Genomic DNA, 18,347 nt, shown 5'->3' with positions numbered 1-18,347 from the left:
CTGCACCATTTGTTATAGAGGAAAAGTGTACGTACCACCACCAGTCTGGCTGTTTCCACACTTGCCAATAATTTCCCTATATTGTAATAAACGGCAGTGCTTGCATTTCATCCCCATTATTTCAATGCAGCGTTACTTTGCTTATTAACATTACGTACACTTCATTTATTGTGTTTGGTCTTGGAGACAATTTCAGTGTCTCTGTATTGTGTGCAGTACAGTCTGGAAATAATGGCATGTAATACTTCCTGCGTTTCTCAGCTTTTCACAACATGTTCATTTACCTGCAAGTGCATTGAGTGGTGGTGTCTTGTGTTGAGAAGGAAGCGCCGTGTGTGGTGGATCGTATTACCAACTTTCCTCTTGCTATGCCTTTGGAAACACTGAATTTTAAGGACTGAAATGTTGAATTCTCTGAGTTTCTTTTATTAATCATAACTTACGTTAAAAGAGGCAAGAGTATTTCATGAATCCTGTTGCTGACTTTCCGTGACTCCAAAATGTATACAGTTTTTCAACAGGTACCGTATGTCTCTTTCATTATTTTTATCCTGTTTCAGTATTGGTGCCTTGTTTTAAAAAGAAGTAACGGAATATAATTCACTCTATTGTTGCAACATCCTTGAAAACTGCATAGTGAAGACTGCAATTTTCAGTCTGTTCAAGATATATTTGTTTGATTCTCTGAGTCTTATTCAGCATAAAAATGATTAACGGTGTTTGGTGCATTCAGTTGGCAACTTTCACGCTAATATCTTTGAAGACTAGTTCACAAGATCTTGTGAACTAGATATTTGTCTTTGTACTGAATAACTTTGTTTCATTTTTATACATATTCTATTATTTTTACTTTTATTTAAAAGATATAATGGCATTTGATGCAACACTTAAGTAGTTTGTACGTTAGTCTTACAAAGTATGCTTGTTTTATGTTAACTGAAATGGGTTTTATTATCGTCCCGTATTATTGCATTCAGTTGTATGACTTTTCTGTAGCATTTCCAGACAAACTTATATTTATTTCAACTTAGCTGCCAAGAAAGATGCATTCCTTCACTCTTTTCCTGTTTCTTTTTAATCTTCTGAGTCTGGAAATGAAGAGCGGCGTAAGTCTGCCTCCCTCGTCCTCGATGTCGTAAGCTTTGGGAGTCGCGTGCCACTTATGAAACCTAAAGAAACACGTGAAGGAAAAAAGATCGGCGCAATTTTCTGGTTGAGATCTTTGAGTGAAGTTAAAACTAGACTCCCCTCCATCCGCCTCTCCCGAAAGTTTCCACCTGAGAAAATTTTCCATTCGTTTTCTTAAGTGAGTGAAATGAGACAGATTGCTGCAGAGTAAACTTTTAAACTTGCACTTGTTTTTCTTTCGTTTTTAATGGCTCTAGTGTCTGACAAAGCGCCGATTAACAGGCGTGCATGCCAGACTATATGTTCCAGATTTCCACTAATTGGAACACAGGCAAAATTTAACTGTTGTTTATAAAATATGAGGAAATTTATAGCAGTCCTCGTTTTCTATGAATTTCTAGGGGACACAATGCACTTCATCTTTCCCTTTCAGTATGTACGAGAGAGAGAGAGAGAGAGAGAGAGAGAGAGAGAGAGAGAGAGAGAGAGAGAGAGAGAGAGAGAGAGAGAGAGAGAGAGAGAGAGAGAGAGAGAGAGAGAGAGAGAGAGCATAACTGATTAAGAAAAAAAATAAGTACAAAAATCCAAGGAAGAGTGAAATATAACAACAACAACAACAACAACAACAACAACAACAACAACCTATAGTTGGTATGGATTTGTGTGGCTTGTGGGTAAGGGCTTTAGGGACTTAAAGGGAAGGTAAGGGTGGTGTAGTGAAGGTGTTGTGCATGGTGATGTGTAATGTTTATTATAGCATGTTGGTGTCTTTATATATGTAGTTAAGAACATAAGAACATAAGAAATAAGGGAAGCTGCAAGAAGCGACCAGGCTTACACGTGGCAGTCCCTGTATGAAACACACCTACCTATTTCCATCTGTTATCCCCATCCATAAACTTGTCTAATCTTCTCTTAAAGCTCTCTAGTGTCCTAGCACTAACTACATGGTTACTGAGTCCGTTCCACTCATCTACCACTCTATTTGAGAACCAATTTTTTCCTATCTCCTTCCTAAACCTAAATTTTTTAAGCTTGAACCCGTTATTTCTTGTTATACCCTGGTTGCTGATCCTAAGAATTTTGCTTACATCTCCCTTGTTATAACCCTTATACCACTTAAAGACTTCTATCAGGTCCCCTCTTAACCTACGTCTCTCTAAAGAATGTAAATTTAACAGCTTCAACCTCGCCTCGTAAGGAATACTCCTCATCCCCTGTATCCTTTTAGTCATTCTCTTCTGTACTGATTCTAATAGACCTATATCTTTCCTGTAATGTGGGGACCAGAACTGCACAGCGCCAAGTATAACTTTAATATTACTTCCTGCCTTCTACTTTTAACACTCCTAAAAATGAATCCTAGTACCCTATTTGCCTTGTTTCTGGCTTCTATGCATTGTTTCCCTAGACGGAGTTCAGAGCTAACTATAACTCCTAAATCTTTCTCGTACCCTGTACCTACCAGAGTTTGGTTGTTTAATCTCTCTCTCTCCACACACACACACACACACACACACACACACACACACACACAATCTCTCTCTCTCTCTCTCTCTCTCTCTCTCTCTCTCTCTCTCTCTCTCTCTCTCTCTCCACACACACACACACACACATACACACAACCTGTAACGTTACCTTTGCATCAAATTGGAGGGCTGATAGATTTCATAATGAAGTAACGACCCTAAGATCATTGTGTGACCATTTACATCTGAATTCACTCTTCTGCCACCCTCAGCCCTCGTCCACACTGCTTCATCCACGTGTGCTCCTCTCGGCCCAAACACGTCCTCCACACACGTCCTGCGGGTGGTGTCACGGTGGTGTCTTGGCGTAGCGACTGAAAAGTGTACAAATGTATTGAACGCGCATTGCAACTGTTTTTCCAGACTGGCAGGCTAGAAATTAGCTGTCTCCCTCCCTCCTGTAATATGCACCGCTGGAACACTCATGCTTCCTTGCCCATCACACTGCGGCAGGCTGATGGGCCACAGTCGCTCTCGATTTGACCGCCCCCACACCCTCCTCCACCCCGTCTGGTCTCAGAACTGGACAAATAAGCAGTCACTTTCCTATTGCCTTTACATCCACTCATTCTTTATTATCGTTCTTTCAACTCTCGTGCCCGTCCCGCCCCCTCCACACAACCCTCGCACTGGAGTGTTAAAGACTGAGCTGGTGCACGCTGCGGATCAACAGCAAAGGTACAACTCAATACGGAGACGTTACACGAGTTACCACGAGTTTAGCCCAGTCTTGCACACCAGGCCACCGAGGTGAATACAGATTAATTACGATGATTGTCTGACCAAAGAAGCGTGTTTGAAAAGTGTAGTGGGTGCAGGCAGGGAGGTGGGGGAGTGCAGGGCAGGAGGAGGCCTGGAGAGGGCTGAGGAGTGGCGGGGCAATGGTCGGTCTGCTGTTAACACTGCTGGCGGGGATGGCAGGACAAGCCATTCAGAGAATCATTAAGTGGTTGTTAGTCTGGCAAGCAATGTGGTCGGAGGATCATTACGGCCTCTAATTAACCCTCTCACTGCGGTATGCAATAATTCGCGGTATGCAATAAGTAACACCACTTAAAGCAATATATATAGAATCTTTCCTGTCCTAGTTCAGATTGCGGCCAGGGGAAGTTCCATGACACTGAAAACCAAAAGCTGCCCTCCCTACTATTGATACCATTTAAATAAAAGTTTTGCTTACTAAAATTATGAGATTAGAGAACAAAACATTGCGCAACCTGATTGCACATTATAGCACCATGTATTACTGCACAGCAACGGTTATTCTCTGAGACCCAATGTACCTCCTGGAAAGTGCAAATGTACCACTGAGAGCCCTTGCCTTGCTGGGAACATGGTACTTTATTCTATATACAGAACTGTAATGTAACGAAAGCGACACTGAAACACTTGGAAACACTCACTCCCATTCTCTCTCTCTCTCTCTCTCTCTCTCTCTGCTGTGTGAAAGTCTAATATAATACTGGTAAGAAATTGAAGTAATACGTAATAAGAGAAACAGGTTGCCATGGCTCATTGTAAAAAAAAAGAGTCATACGGTGCCATGGCAGACGTGAGCGGAAAGGAAGTCTCACTCAGGCGGGGCTTGAGGGGCGCGCCTCCTCACCCACTGGCGACACCGTCTTGTTTGGGTGGTGCGCGGGGCGGCGGGGCGTTGTGTATTCTGGAGCGCCGTGTGTGTTGGCCCGCCCTGTGTGTTGGTGGCGGCGGGCGCGTTGCAGTGGCCTGAGTGTCGGTAAAGGCTTGCATTTTGCTGGCCGCCTCTGCTGTATCTTAACTCCTGCTGGTGTGGGGGCCGTGGGTGGTGCGGGGGGCGGTGGTGGTATGAGGGGCGGGGATGGTATGGGGGGCGGGATTGATGTGGGGGTCGAGGTTGATATGGAGGGGGGCCATGGTATGGGGGCCGGGAGTTGTAGCGATAATTTTGATACCGTGGGGGACGATGACTTTGTGGGGGACGCTGGTGACGGGGATTGAAGGGCCGGGGGTGTCTGTGATGTTGCAAACGGCTGGGATGATTGGGACAAAGGTGGTGATGTTGCAAGAGGGAGAGGGGGAGGGTGTCGTGGTCAGACAGAATGTCTGGGTGTGAATCGGGGGGAGTGTGAGACTCGGGAGGGGAAAGCCCGAGTGTGGGGGGAGATTTGCTTTTACTTTTTGATGGAGGAGTCTGGGGAGGACACTCCTGAGGCCGAAAAATTCTTGGGGGTGAGGGAACGGGGGGAGGATGGGGGATGTCCGGTGGGGAGGCAGCGATGGGGAGAAATCGCCGTATCAGAGGGAAGTTGGCTGGGGGTGAGGGGACTGGAGGAAGCTGTAGTGTGTCCGGTGGGGAGGCAGCGGTGGGGAGAAACCGCTGTGTCAGGGGGAAGGTGGCTGGGAATGGGGGGAGAGGTTTCATCTGATGGATGACGGCTGGCCACACCAGTCTGCTGGAGATCAGCGGGAAAATTTTGCAGGGAAATTTAGGAAGGACACTGGAAGACGGCAGGACCTGCAGCACTGCTACTGATCGGGGTGGCGGTGACGCGGTCCTAGAGGGCAACGGAGGAGCGGGGAGGGCCTTCATATGTGGCCTGCGAAGGTGCCGGTGGAGGCGCATCAGTGTGTGGTAGTGCCACAAGCACGTCATTACAGCCCACACCTGCCGCGGGTGCACTCTGCCAAATAGGATCAGATTGGGCGCCCCATGGTCAGCAGGATGTTGGGCTGTGTGTGGCACGCGTGGCCGTCTCAACCTAGGCCACAGGAGACGCAGAAGGGAGGCCAGCAGGGACCCCGCTGCCCACCACAGCAGACAGCGTGTGGTGAACAGCATGTACGCCTGCTGTATGGTGCTCCTGATGGCCTCGAGGCAGGCCACGTGGTGGGCGCTTCGACGCGCCGCGAGGATAGGGCCCACCACCGGCAGGCCGGAGCCCCAGCCCATCTCTGGCGCGGGACAGGCCATGTGTAAGTTGGGCACCAGAGGGGGCTGGAAGGGGCCCAGCCACCACAGGGCGCCCTCCCCCTCTATCTCTCTGAGGAGACCTAGCACGCCCCCCGATGGTGCGTGCAGGTCTACGCTGGCGTGGAGACTAGTCCACGCCAGGACCGCTGCCAGTGTCATTGACATTCCGAAAAACATTTATGCCGAAAAATGAAAATCCAACACGTTGTGGTGTTCGCGCAGCCTTCAGCTGGCGCAGAGCTTTCAGCTCGGGGAATGGCGACAGTAATCCTGTATTGTACTAATTCATTTACTTGTCTGTTTCCCTACGTATATCTTATCCTTCTTTCTTCTCATTTGCATTTCAAGATCGCTGGTATTTTTGTACAGTTTTATGTTACGGCGCCATATAACCCTATGTTACATGGCGCCATATAATTAGGGTTATATGGCTTTCGCCACGCAAGAGATTCCATCACCACTTCCTCCGCGCGTGAGCGTGATTGAGTGAGAGAAGTCACTACTGCTGAGTTTTGATATTGATTCCTATAAGTTAGAAGCTTCATTGTCTTAGTTCATGTTTAGTTGTGCACGTGTTTAACATTTCTAGTTAAGTTAGTTGATTAGTTCGTTCGTTCGTCCACTCGTGGGTTAATTAGTTGGTTAGTTCATTCGTTCGTTCGTTCATGCGTTAGTTAGTTGGTTGGTTCGTTGGTTCTTTCATTAGTTAGTGAGTTAATCCGTTAGTTCATTTGTTCGCTAGTTCATCCGTTAGGTAGTTCATCCGTTAATTAGTTAATCAGTTAATATTTTACGTGTTAATCCACAACACATGCAAACATTTCCTTCAATGTGCCACACACAAAAATAATTCACAAAAGTTACAGTTCTTGAGTTTTCTTTATCAATTTTTCATTGATTATATCTTTGATATTCTGTATTCCTTGATTAATTATTTCACACATTTGTTATTTTATTCGTTTTTTTTATTGACTGTCTTTCTTTTCACTCTGTGTGTGTGTGTGTGTGTGTGTGTGTGTGTGTGTGTGTGTGTGTGAAGGCATGTGTTTGACAAAATTAAATACTCGTAATGGTTGTTTTGTTTACCGAGTTATTGTCAATTTATATTTTTCACTGTAGTTATATTCACTCTATTACTTTCCATTGTTTTTCGAGTTATTTGTTGAAAAAAAATATATATAGATAATAATTACACATTTCATACCAGGTTTTAGATTACTATGCATTACGGTTGCTTTTGTAGGCAGTGACCGAAAAAAAAAAAAAAAACTATCACGTTTGTATTGAGTGATAAATGGTGAGTTTTCAGGGTGTTACTAATGAATGGGAGAGGAAAGTTTGTGGCGTCATCGCGGCAATGGAGTGGCGGCGGAGAGCGGTGTGGGAAGAGAAAGAAGAGGGAAGTGTTGGGAGGGAAGGAGGAGAGAAGGAGAACCGGGACTTTGTGGTGAAAATTTTGAGTGCGTTTTTTGAAGCTTGGCGAAAAGAAGGAAATCTGACTTTTATTTATTTTTTCTTTGCAGTGATTTGTGATAAAGTTGATATTTTATTGATGATCACGAAGCCAAATCTATTATACTTTTTTTTTTTTTATCGATTTAAGTGCGACAGCTTTATTTTTAGTGTGTGTGTGTGTGTGTGTGTGTGTGTGTGTGTGTGTGTGTGTGTGTGTGTGTGTGTGTGTGTTTTATACTGTTGCGAAAGGAATAAATATTGGTTAGAGATTTCAAAAGAGGAGAAGCCCTGAACATTATAGGAGACTAGGGTTGAAAAATTGCTCCTAATAGGTTTTGAGTTAACGAAATTGGTCTCGTTATTCTGGCAGACACACACACACACACACACACACACACACACACACACACACACACACACACACACACACACACACACACACACACACACACATCCTGAAATATTCGCTAACATTTTCATCTATTCTGAATAATCATGCACTTTTTTCACAATTTTTTTTATCCTCCACTTTATGTATGTTTTTTTCCCCATCAGTCCTTACCATTTACCCTCCTATCTTCTATCCCCTTCTCCCCCTTTTACTTTTTTCTTTCTTTTCTTTCAGTTTTATTAGTTTCCTATGTACCCTCATTTACCCTTATCTCCTTATCTCACTTTTCCTTCATTTTCTTGCATAAATTCCCTTAATTTCTGCTTCCCCCTTTCTTATTTTTTGTCATAATTTACTCTTTTCCCTACTTTCCTTTCGTTTATCTCCTTATCCTCATCTCCTTTACTTTCCTTCTTCCTTTTTCTCTTTCATATTTTGCTTTTCCGTGATTTCTCACATACGTGCTCTACAAATTCCTTCCCTTCTTTCCTTTCCTTCGTCACCTTCCTTTTTTTCACAAATTTTCATCGTCCTGCACTTTGGTATGTTCCTTTGATTTCTTTAACTTCCTTCCCTCCTGTTCTGTTCCCTTTCTTTGTTTCCTTTCCTTCTATTATTCTAATTTTAATTCTTTATCTTCTTTTCTTCCATTCCCTTCTCTTCACTGTTCTTACCTTCCGTCCCCTTTTCTTCCTTTTCTTCCTTTCCATTGCTTTTTTTTCATTTTACTCGTATTTTTCCCTCCCTTCCCTTCCCTTCCCTTCCCTTACCTTCCCTTCTCCCACTTTCTACCAGCTTAACATGTAGGGAGTAATTAGTGCTCAGGTAATAGTCCCGAGAAGTAGTAATAGTTTAGTAGTAGTTAGGTGAGTGGTATTTAACTAGTCTAAGGAGTTTTTTTTTATTTTTTTTTCTTCTCGGTTTTTCACGGCACCTGTATAAATACGTAATTAAGTTTGACGGTGTTTGAGTTTATAGTTAATTTAGTAATTGGGGAAGCTTAGTTTTTACAGCAAGAAATGTAAAGAGTCTTGCCTTTCTTTGGGTTATTTAGTTAGTTACAAAGATTATAGGGAGAAAATGCATGCAAACAGCGACACACACACACACACACACACACACACACACACACACACACACACACACACACACCATCTCAGTGGGCTTTTTTTTTTATTGGATTTTTTGTTGCCCTTGGCCAGTGTCCCTCCTACATAACACACACACACACACACACACACACACACACACACATTATGATACTCGTAATGCCAAGCAAAAATTAAATGGAAAGATATGAGTACATCTTTGCATACTTTTAACCTGTCAATCTCTCTCTTTGAGGTGGAATCCTCGCTGATCATATTTGGATTAATTTGTGTATCCTCCTTAGTCATACATGACTTGCTGCAGAATTAGGACGAAAGAAATTGGGACATTCTTTCACGCAATTCACCGGGTCACTGGGTGGTTGTGTTTGCTCTGAAATCATCAAAGGCTGCACTCTGAATTCACGGTTCTCACTCGCCTCTCGGACAGGTGTATATGCACAGGCACCTCCCGGAACAGTTAATATTTTTGGACAACGTGAAACTAAATATTAGGAAACAGTAAGTCTCTGTTTTAGGTGAATTTCAAAGTATGTAAGTGAAGTATTTCTGAGAAATGCCATTTCAGAAATAATTAAACAACAATGCTCTGTTTTAGGTGGTTTAGAATAAGAAGTGCATGTTTCTGAGCCATGTTAAGAGGAAAGGTAGGGAACAAATAGTACTTGATGCGTTTAGGTTTGTCTCAACACGGGACAACGGGTTAATGTTTGCTAATTAAAAAGAAAAAAAAAAGTGGCCTGAAGAAATTGTTCATGAAATTGTGGTAGATGACTAGATTAAACTCAGTAATCAGGCAGTCAGGATCGAGTCAGTGGGGATGAAAAAAAAAAAAAAGATTGCATAAGTTTATGGAGAGTAATGATAAGTGTATATAATTATGTATATTTTATACAGGGACTGATACGTGTAGACATGCATACTGGCACAGTTTTTTCTTCTTCTTTTGTTTTTCGTTTACTTCTGATGTTTTTTTTTTTTTTTTTTTTGTTGGAAGGGAAGGGAATTCTGAATGAAAAAAGATTAGAAACGAGAAATATTTTATGATTTGTTTACGATCTGTTTAAGCCATCACACCTGGACAAAGGTGTCACCACGTGTAATGTAATAAAAAATTTCAATCATAAACACATCACGGCCGTACTCGCATTGATTATTTTTTTAACATCACTTCCCAGTCAGCAAAGTTACTCAGGCATGACAGGTGTTAGTGCGGGACAAATACGTAATTAATACCTGACACACCTTTCTTTACTGAATGGTCATCTTCATTCATCTTTTCTCTGGTGTGTGTGCATGGGTGCGGAGGGAGAGGCGGATCATGTGTAGCGCATCCCCGTTGAAATACACTGTCTACACTATGATTTTGTCCTTTTTAAATCATCAACATTCTAATTTGGTCAAAGTGAAAGTGTAATCAAATTCTGGCTAGCACTGATTCAGGTGTTGTGGGGGATGATTACAGCGTGTGACAGGTGAGGGGGGCACAGGGGTAAGTGGTCAAGTAATACATCCTGGGTTGCTCTTAATTTTGTTGCCGGAAATTATTGGTACGGTGTTGTATGGTACGGTGTTGTAATCGCTGCTTCTGTCGTTGGTGTTGGTGTTGGTGTTGGTGTTGTTATTGTTATATATTCGTCACGGTGCAATCACAACAACAGTAATTATGTAAGAGAGAGAGGTGTTATTGTTGTCTAATTGTTTGATTGCTACCGTTATTACGATTGCTGCTGCTACTACTACTACTACTACTACTACTACTACTACTACTACTACTACTACTACTCCTGCTACTGCTACTGCTACTGCTACTACTACTACTACTACTATTACTACTACTACTGCTGCTGATGCTACTGCTACTGCTACTACTACTACTACTACTACTACTACTACTACTACTACTACTACTACTACTACTACTACTACTATCACCACTACCACCACCACCACCACCAGTACTACTACTACTGCTGCTGCTGCTACCACTACTACTACTACTATTACTACTATCACTGATAATGCTGGTAATGGCAATAATGATTAGAATTCATTAGTTTTATCCTAGACACAATTACCACCACTACCACCAGCACTATCACCACCTGTTATCTATACTGTCAGCACGGAACACTAGTAGAAGGCGCATCATCAGGCTTAGTAGGATGCAGATTAGTACTTGAGGGGGTGACTGCATCAGCTGTATTGCCTCCAGCCTCCGAGGAAACGTGAAACTATAAGTACTTGATTATAATTAACTTGTAAATGGAATGAGTGTGTGTGTGTGTGTGTGTGTGTGTGTGTGTGTGTGTGTGTGTGTGTGTGTGTGTGTGTGTGTGTGTGTGTTCCTCTCTTATTGTCTGCTTGTGTTTCTGTCTCTGCATATCTATTTGTGTGTTTGCCTGCCTCTCTATCTTCCAATCTTTCAGTCTGACTATCTTTTAGCTGGTCACATTAAAGATCGCTTGCCTATTTGTCTATCTATATCTATCTGTCAGTCTATCTATCTATGTATCCATCTATCTATCTACTAGTTTTCCTTTTATTCCACTTCATCCCCCCCTCTCTCTCTCTCTCTCTCTCTCTCTCTCTCTCTCTCTCTCTCTCTCTCTCTCTCTCTCTCTCTCTCTCGTTGCCCTTAAGAGTGATGTGTACTGCATCGTGAAAATGTCTGTAAAGAATTTCATTGGAATTCTAAACCCAACCACATACATATATACATTTATTATCTAGTACTTCCTTTATAAGTGTGAATTTTGGAATTTACACTGGACTATGAAAAATGAAATATATAATATGTACGTACGTGTTTCTGGTCAGTGTATGAAACAAAATAATGAATAGCATGTGCACTGGTGGTATACAGGATGTATCGCGAGTTTCTGGAAATACTGAAAGAGGTGAAAGAACGTGTAATTCTAAGTAGAAAATGTTCTATACACATATGCATTTTAAAGCTTTGTTTATCCGTCAGAGGAGTTAAAAATGCACTGGACTCGCGGGTGTGCTCTGTGAAATGACGGACACACATTGTCGCAGCCTCGGAGGTGCCACTTGGTCAAATTACGAATGGTTTAATCTTAGTTTTTGCAGTTTGTGTAATATTACAGTATCTTATACCAAGACAAAACGGCATTAGAAAGCATGTAATTCACCGATAAGCATTACATGATGTAGGATAGCTATGCAAATATAGTGAGCGCTGGCATCTATAGGACCCACCATCACAAGCGGTTCCCACCAAGGCGGGAGTTAGTTGCCCTGCGCCTCGCTGGTTACATATGTGTGTTTCTTGTGCCAAGCTGAATGCAGGCAGACGACGGCAGCCGGTGTCTTTCTAGCCAATCCCTCATATATGGCGCAGTGACCTCGAAGCTACGTGCTGTTCATCATGCCGTTGCCACGTCGCCTTGGCGCAACTCCGCGAGGCCGCCGGAGCTCTGCGGCAGGCGGGCTGTCCCCGTCGCTCGTCACTCAAGCTCAGTCAACTCTCCTGACCCAGCAGCAGGCCATCGCATCACTACAGGCCAGCCTGGCATCGCTTTCTGCCACTAGCCAGCGTCCCTCAGGAAAGGCTCCTGCTGGGGCCAAACCGGAGAAATGCATTCTGGAGATGTCCTCGGCAGCCTTCAGTACGTGGCGGCGCTCATGGAGGTATGGCTGTCCCTCTCACGCTGGCCGGATCAGGAAGCCGTGCTCCACATTCGCCTGTTGTGTGGAGCTGACCTGCAGCGGGCCCTGGACGTGAAGTTCAGTACGGATCAGTGGCAAGCCATGTCTAAGAAGGACGCACTGGACGCCATCGGTAAGATCATGTTGCGGGCATTGAATCAGGCAGTGCGCTGGTCTGACTTCTTTAGCATTTATCAGGCCGTGGATGAGTCTATCAGTGCGTTCATTGTGCGGTGTGCCCAGCGCTCCATGGATTGTGAATTTCAGTGCCCGCAATGTGAGTGTGACCTCTCAAAGTACGAGTATATGCTTTTGCGCAGTGTTAGTTGGTCTGAGTGACTCTGCCCTGAAACAAAAAGTGTTTCGACAGTGTCATGCTTTTGGTGATGTGGAGAGCCTCAGGATCTTCTTTGTTTCGTTCGAGGCGGCCCGACGTGACGTGACGAAAAGTGTTTCGACAGTGTCATGCTTTTGGTGATGTGGAGAGCCTCAGGATCTTTGTTTCGTTCGAGGCGGCCCGACGTAACTCCATGAGTGGCGGGAAAAATTCGCGCGTGTGAATTGGCGGGCACTGATGTCACGTCTGGTGACATTAGCGATGATGTGATTTCACGCCAGCCCATGATTGCCGTCTCGCGCCACCCTGCCACAGAACCCCACAAGTCGTGCCGTTGGTGTGGGTATAAGCACGCCCCCGGCAAGGCCTCCTGCCCCGCATGCTACCTGTGTTGCGTGTGGGAAACATGGGCACTTCAAGAGGAGGTGCAAGAACTCCGGGAAACGTGAGGCTGGTAAGGCTGTCAACAGTGTGACCGTCGGCGCCACCGATATCGTCTCAGAGCCACTCCTGCAGATACAGCTGGCCCCACAGGTGGGTGGTCGAGCGTGCACCACCAAAGCGGTGGCCGACACGGGGGCCCAGGTGTGTGTAGCTGGCCCAGCCCTGATGTCATCGCTCTGCCTCAGGATTGCGCTGTTGCAGCGTCAGGCTGGCCTCAGAGACCTGGTCAAGATACCACTGGCCAGCCTGGGAGCGGCGCCCTGCTGCATCAGTCTCCCAGGGCGTTCAACACCGCAGGATGTGCACTTTGTGAAGTCTGTGGAGTGAAAATGGCTTAATGTTAAGTATAAGGACATGTAATTTTGATATGTTAAGATGACTGTTCAGTGCCATTGTCATGCCCCTGCAACATCTCCAGGGGAGGGAAGTTGTAGGATAGCTATGCAAATATAGTGAGCGCTGGCATCTGTGAGACCCGCCATCACAAGCGGTTCCCGCCAAGGCGTGAGTTAGTTGCCCCGCGCCTCGCTGTCTACGAAGATGTGTTCTGTACTAAGCTGAATAAAAGCAGACAACGGCGGCCGGTGTCTTTCTAGCCAAGCCCCCCTACACACGACAACATTATTGCGGTGATTAAAAATACTCCTGTAAAATGCTACGCGGCATCATCGAAACATGGGAGGAGGGGGGAACGAGTCCGAGCGACCTTGAAAACAGCTGAGTGATGATGCCACGTAGCATTTTATAGGAGTGCTTTGATCACCGCAATAACGTTGTCGTGTAATGCTTATCGGTAAATTACACGCTTTTTAACACCAATTGTCTTGTTATAAGATAGTGTAATATTCCACAGTTTGCAAAAAATAAGATTAAACCATTCATGATTTGAGGAAATGGCACCTCCGAGACTGAGACAATGCAACCGTCTGTACTTATTAATCTCAGCTACACGCAGAGCACACCCGCGAGTCCCGTACATTTTCAACTCCTGACGAGTAAACAAAGCCTTATATGCATATGTGTTTAGAACATTTTCTACTTAGAATTACGCGTTCTTTCACCTCTCAGTATTTATAGAAACCCGCGTTACACCCTGTTTATATATATATATATATATATATATATATATATATATATATATATATATATATATATATATATATATATATATATATATACAACAACCTTTCCTATCAGAGTCTGCAACAATGCCTGTGAAATGTTGATGTTTAGTACCCGGGTAGTACAGAGGTGAACTGTAGCTCGCTATAGGAAACTGTAGCCTGTAGTGGTTGTACTGAATGTTACTGTGGTGGTGCACGTACTGGTGGTGGTAGTGGCGGCGTTGGTGGTGGTGGTGGTGGTGGGTCTAATTGTTCTTGTTGGTGTGGCGAGGTGAGTCCCGCAATGTATCAGATTACTCACCACATCTCCCACACCAACACAACACTGTATTCCACACACACACACACACACACACACACACACACACACACACACACACACACACACACACACATTAATTTTCTCACTGCCGCAAATCCTCCCTGGTCAGTTTGTCCTTTCTTTTTTTCCCCCTTCGCGTTTTTTTTTTTCCTCCCCCCGTCTTTTTCTTTCTTTGTTTTTTTTTTTTTTTATCTTGAGGTGATAGTTGAAATGTGTGAAAGGTGTGATTATCTCATATTTCATCCACAAACTCGGAAAACTCGTAGTGCTTATCAAAGTTTGGTTATTTTATTCGTTTATTAGTATTAGCGTTGTTGCGGTTGTGGTGGTGGTGGTGGTGGTGTTATAATTCTTCTTGTTCTTGTCCTTATTCTTTTGTTATTATTGTTATTTTTATTATTATTATTATTATTGTTGTTGTTGTTGTTGTTGTTACTATCAATAGTTTATATATGACACAACAAATCATTGAATGTATTAGTTTAAAAGTAATGATAATAATAATTGCAGTGTATTATACGTGCCAATATCTCCTTGAACAGATTACACGTAAAATTTGTTTCTAAAGTAAAGGAATCGAGTAGCACTGAGCAAAACCGGGAAATCGCTCTCCTTAAGGGCTTGGACACACAGGGCGGTTGCAACCGCGGCGGCTAGCGAGCGTTCCACGCTGGCATTGTCCACACAAGGCGTTTTGTACCGCAGCGGAACCGCGGCGGTTGACCCACTGTTATTTTTTTCACCTGAATTTTTACTTGGCAGTGTCACGATGGATGTGGAGGAAGTAGCATGCGTTTGGTTGCTACATCGCCGCTTGAAACGGCGCAAGCAGAGGCAAAGACAACATTGGATTCATCCGATTCTACATGATAGACTTACGCACGGCTTGTTTACCACCCTGTACCACCCTGTACCCTGTTTTTCCTTGATTTCTCCGTCAGGACAGAAAATGTCAGCGACCTCTTCCCAGTGTTTTTTCTTCATCACCCTGTCCTTGTAGTGGGGAGATTTCATGTCCCATATTGATGGGCGTTTTTCTATCTCATTGATAAATAAATCCGTATCAAAATGATCCCGCTCCATAACGTCTACCTCAGCAGTACTGCAGTGACTGAGTGGTATTACCTAACGTGATTCATCAGGCAAAGCCCAAGGTTGCCATAGTAATGCACATCGTGTTATCTCATTAGCTGGCGCACAACCAATAGCGTCGCCCAATGCCTTCAAACCGAGCGGCGCGCCGCCCTGTGTGTGCGATGTAATATGTCTGTATGTATCTCGACACGCTGGCCAACCGCGCGGTTGCGAGGTCCCCGTCGGTTCCGCCGCGGTTACCAAACCGCCGCGGTTACATGTGAACGATTCCATAGGCTATCATTGAAAATGTAACCGAGCGGTTGCAACCGCTCGGTTACAACCGCCCTGTGTGTCCAAGCTCTAAGGGTTTCCAACGCTCCTGTGCAGTGAGAATCAGTGCACGGGAACCAGCTGGCTCTGGCGAAGCACTGACACGATCACCATCATGAAGAACTGGATCCCACACGAGTCTCTGAATCCACTACATTTTCTCGAAAAATAAAGGCGCCACTTTTATGCACGTGAGGAACAGCCGCGCCTCCTTCAGCTACAATATTCGCCGGATGGAAATGATGCCGATAGCTTACTTGCCCTTCATTTGTTCGTCGTCAGGAGGATTTGGTAAGACGTGAGCTGCCTTACGAAAAGTCATCATCATCATCATCATCATCATCATCATCATTTTCGTTTAACGTGCGCATTTTGCCATGAGGGAGGGGTTGGACGGGCGGTGACTGCTTTCCACAACTGGCGATCTTGTGCCATGTGTTCTTCTATTCCCACCAAATTCATATCCTTCTTACGAAAAGTCAATTCTTGTTTTTTTTTTTTTCTGAATTCTTGTAATCTGAGTATATTCTGCTTATTATTATCTTTTTATATGAGTTGTCCTTCATATTCTTCTAAACCGATTGGGTGTTTCATTTATTTATTTGTTCACATGTAATTTATTTATCTTGTTTATTTATGCATATATCTATGTATGTAGTTATCTTTTTATCAGTTTATTCTATTTTTGTTTTTCTATTGCAATAAAAAAAAAAGACTCAATATATATTTTATTTCCATAACCAAGCTTCATGACACTTTCGAAACCACTAATCGTGTTGCATGATCTTATATTTCCACCTGACCAGTCCGTTCATCTCTCTCTCTCTCTCTCTCTCTCTCTCTCTCTCTCTCTCTCTCTCTCTCTCTCTCTCTCTCTCTCTCTCTCTCTCTCTCTCTCCAATTTCTCTACACTCACATTCCTCCTCCTCCTCCTCCTCCTCCTCCTCCTCCTGCCTCGTGCCTGCCATTCATTCTTTCCCAAGCATTACCAGCCTTATAGCGCCCCTTTGCCTTAACACACACTGCCTTTCCCTCTCGCCCCTGTCGCTCACACACACACACACACACACACACACACACACACACACACACACACACACACACACACACACACACAGCGCCTCCCTCCATCCCTTCGTCTCCTCCTCACAAAAAAAAGTGCTGTTAATACTGTTAATAACCGATGCGTCGAGGGTGCGGACTCAGTGCATCTAAATAGGAAACTTTAAGGAAAATTCCCCACTCCTTCAGCTTACTGAGTGTTTAATTACCTTGTTGATCACGGGTTAAGGGAGGAAGGGGAAGGCTTTAGAAGGGGAAGGGAAAGGGGGAGAGAGGAGATATTCTTACTTTCTCTCCATCTCCTCTCCTTCCCTTCCTTAATCTCCCTTTCCTCTTGAATGTTCTATTGGAACTCGTTGTCTCAAGGAACTCAGGTGAATAGCAGGTAATGGGGAGAGGAAGCGAAAGAGGGGAGTAATAGCATGTACGGGAGATATGGGAGGAATGAAGGGGACTGGAGGCATTAAGGAGATGGAGGAGAGGCGAGGAGGGATGAGGAATGCAAATGAGGAAGGTGAAGGGAAGGTACAAGAAACGGGACACATAATGAAGGGAGAAGGAAAGAGGAGGAGGAATAGAGATGAAAAAGGTGGAGGCAACGTGGAGGGACGGCAGGCGTCGTGGCTGGAAGAGGAGGAGAGGGATGCAGGAAGGGAAGACGAATGGAGGAGAGGTAGAGGAAACATTCTACAGTTTGAAAATGTATGGGAAGAATTCTCTGGAGGGGAGCCAATGCCTTTCACTCACTGTGGCGTTATCTTCCCTTCCTCTCACCCTCCCTCCGTTCCTTTGTGCACTGTCCTAGCTCACTCCCCACAAACAATCCCGTAACGACCAACACGTGCGATGCTATTTTTTCTTCCTTTGTGTTTTTTTTTAGGTAACTTGACTCAATTATAAATGATTTCCTCGTTTTTTTCATGCTTTTTTGTTTCCCAAATAAGACGAAAACCACAGGCATAGTCTCTCTCTCTCTCTCTCTCTCTCTCTCTCTCTCTCTCTCTCTCTCTCTCTCTCTCTCTCTCGCTCCAATTTCTCTACACTCACATTCCTCCTCCTCCTCCTCCTCGGGCCGTGAGGTGCATTACCAGTACATGAGGATATTCCGTCACTTGTTTACGGGCAGCAGCAGGTTGTGCCCTCAGAGATTAGCGCCGCGAACCACTGGCCCACGTCACCTCCCTGGCTGCTCGTATGTCACCGGGTGGGGGGTGGGGGGTTGTGGTAGATGGGGCGGCGGTGGTGGTGGTGGATGGGGCTGTGGTGCGGGAAAGGAGAGGAAGAAGTGAGGAGTTTGTGGAGGAGGAGGAAGGGGAGAGGTGCAGCAGGGAAGGAATGGGAGGAAAGGAGGGAGGAGAAATAGTAATAGTAGTAATAGTTATAATAATAATAATAAAAGTGTGTTAATAATAATAAC

The sequence above is a fragment of the Scylla paramamosain genome, unplaced genomic scaffold, assembly GCF_035594125.1.
Source record: "Scylla paramamosain isolate STU-SP2022 unplaced genomic scaffold, ASM3559412v1 Contig38, whole genome shotgun sequence".
Classification (NCBI taxonomy): Eukaryota; Metazoa; Arthropoda; class Malacostraca; order Decapoda; family Portunidae; genus Scylla; species Scylla paramamosain.
This window is presented reverse-complemented; position numbering follows the sequence as displayed.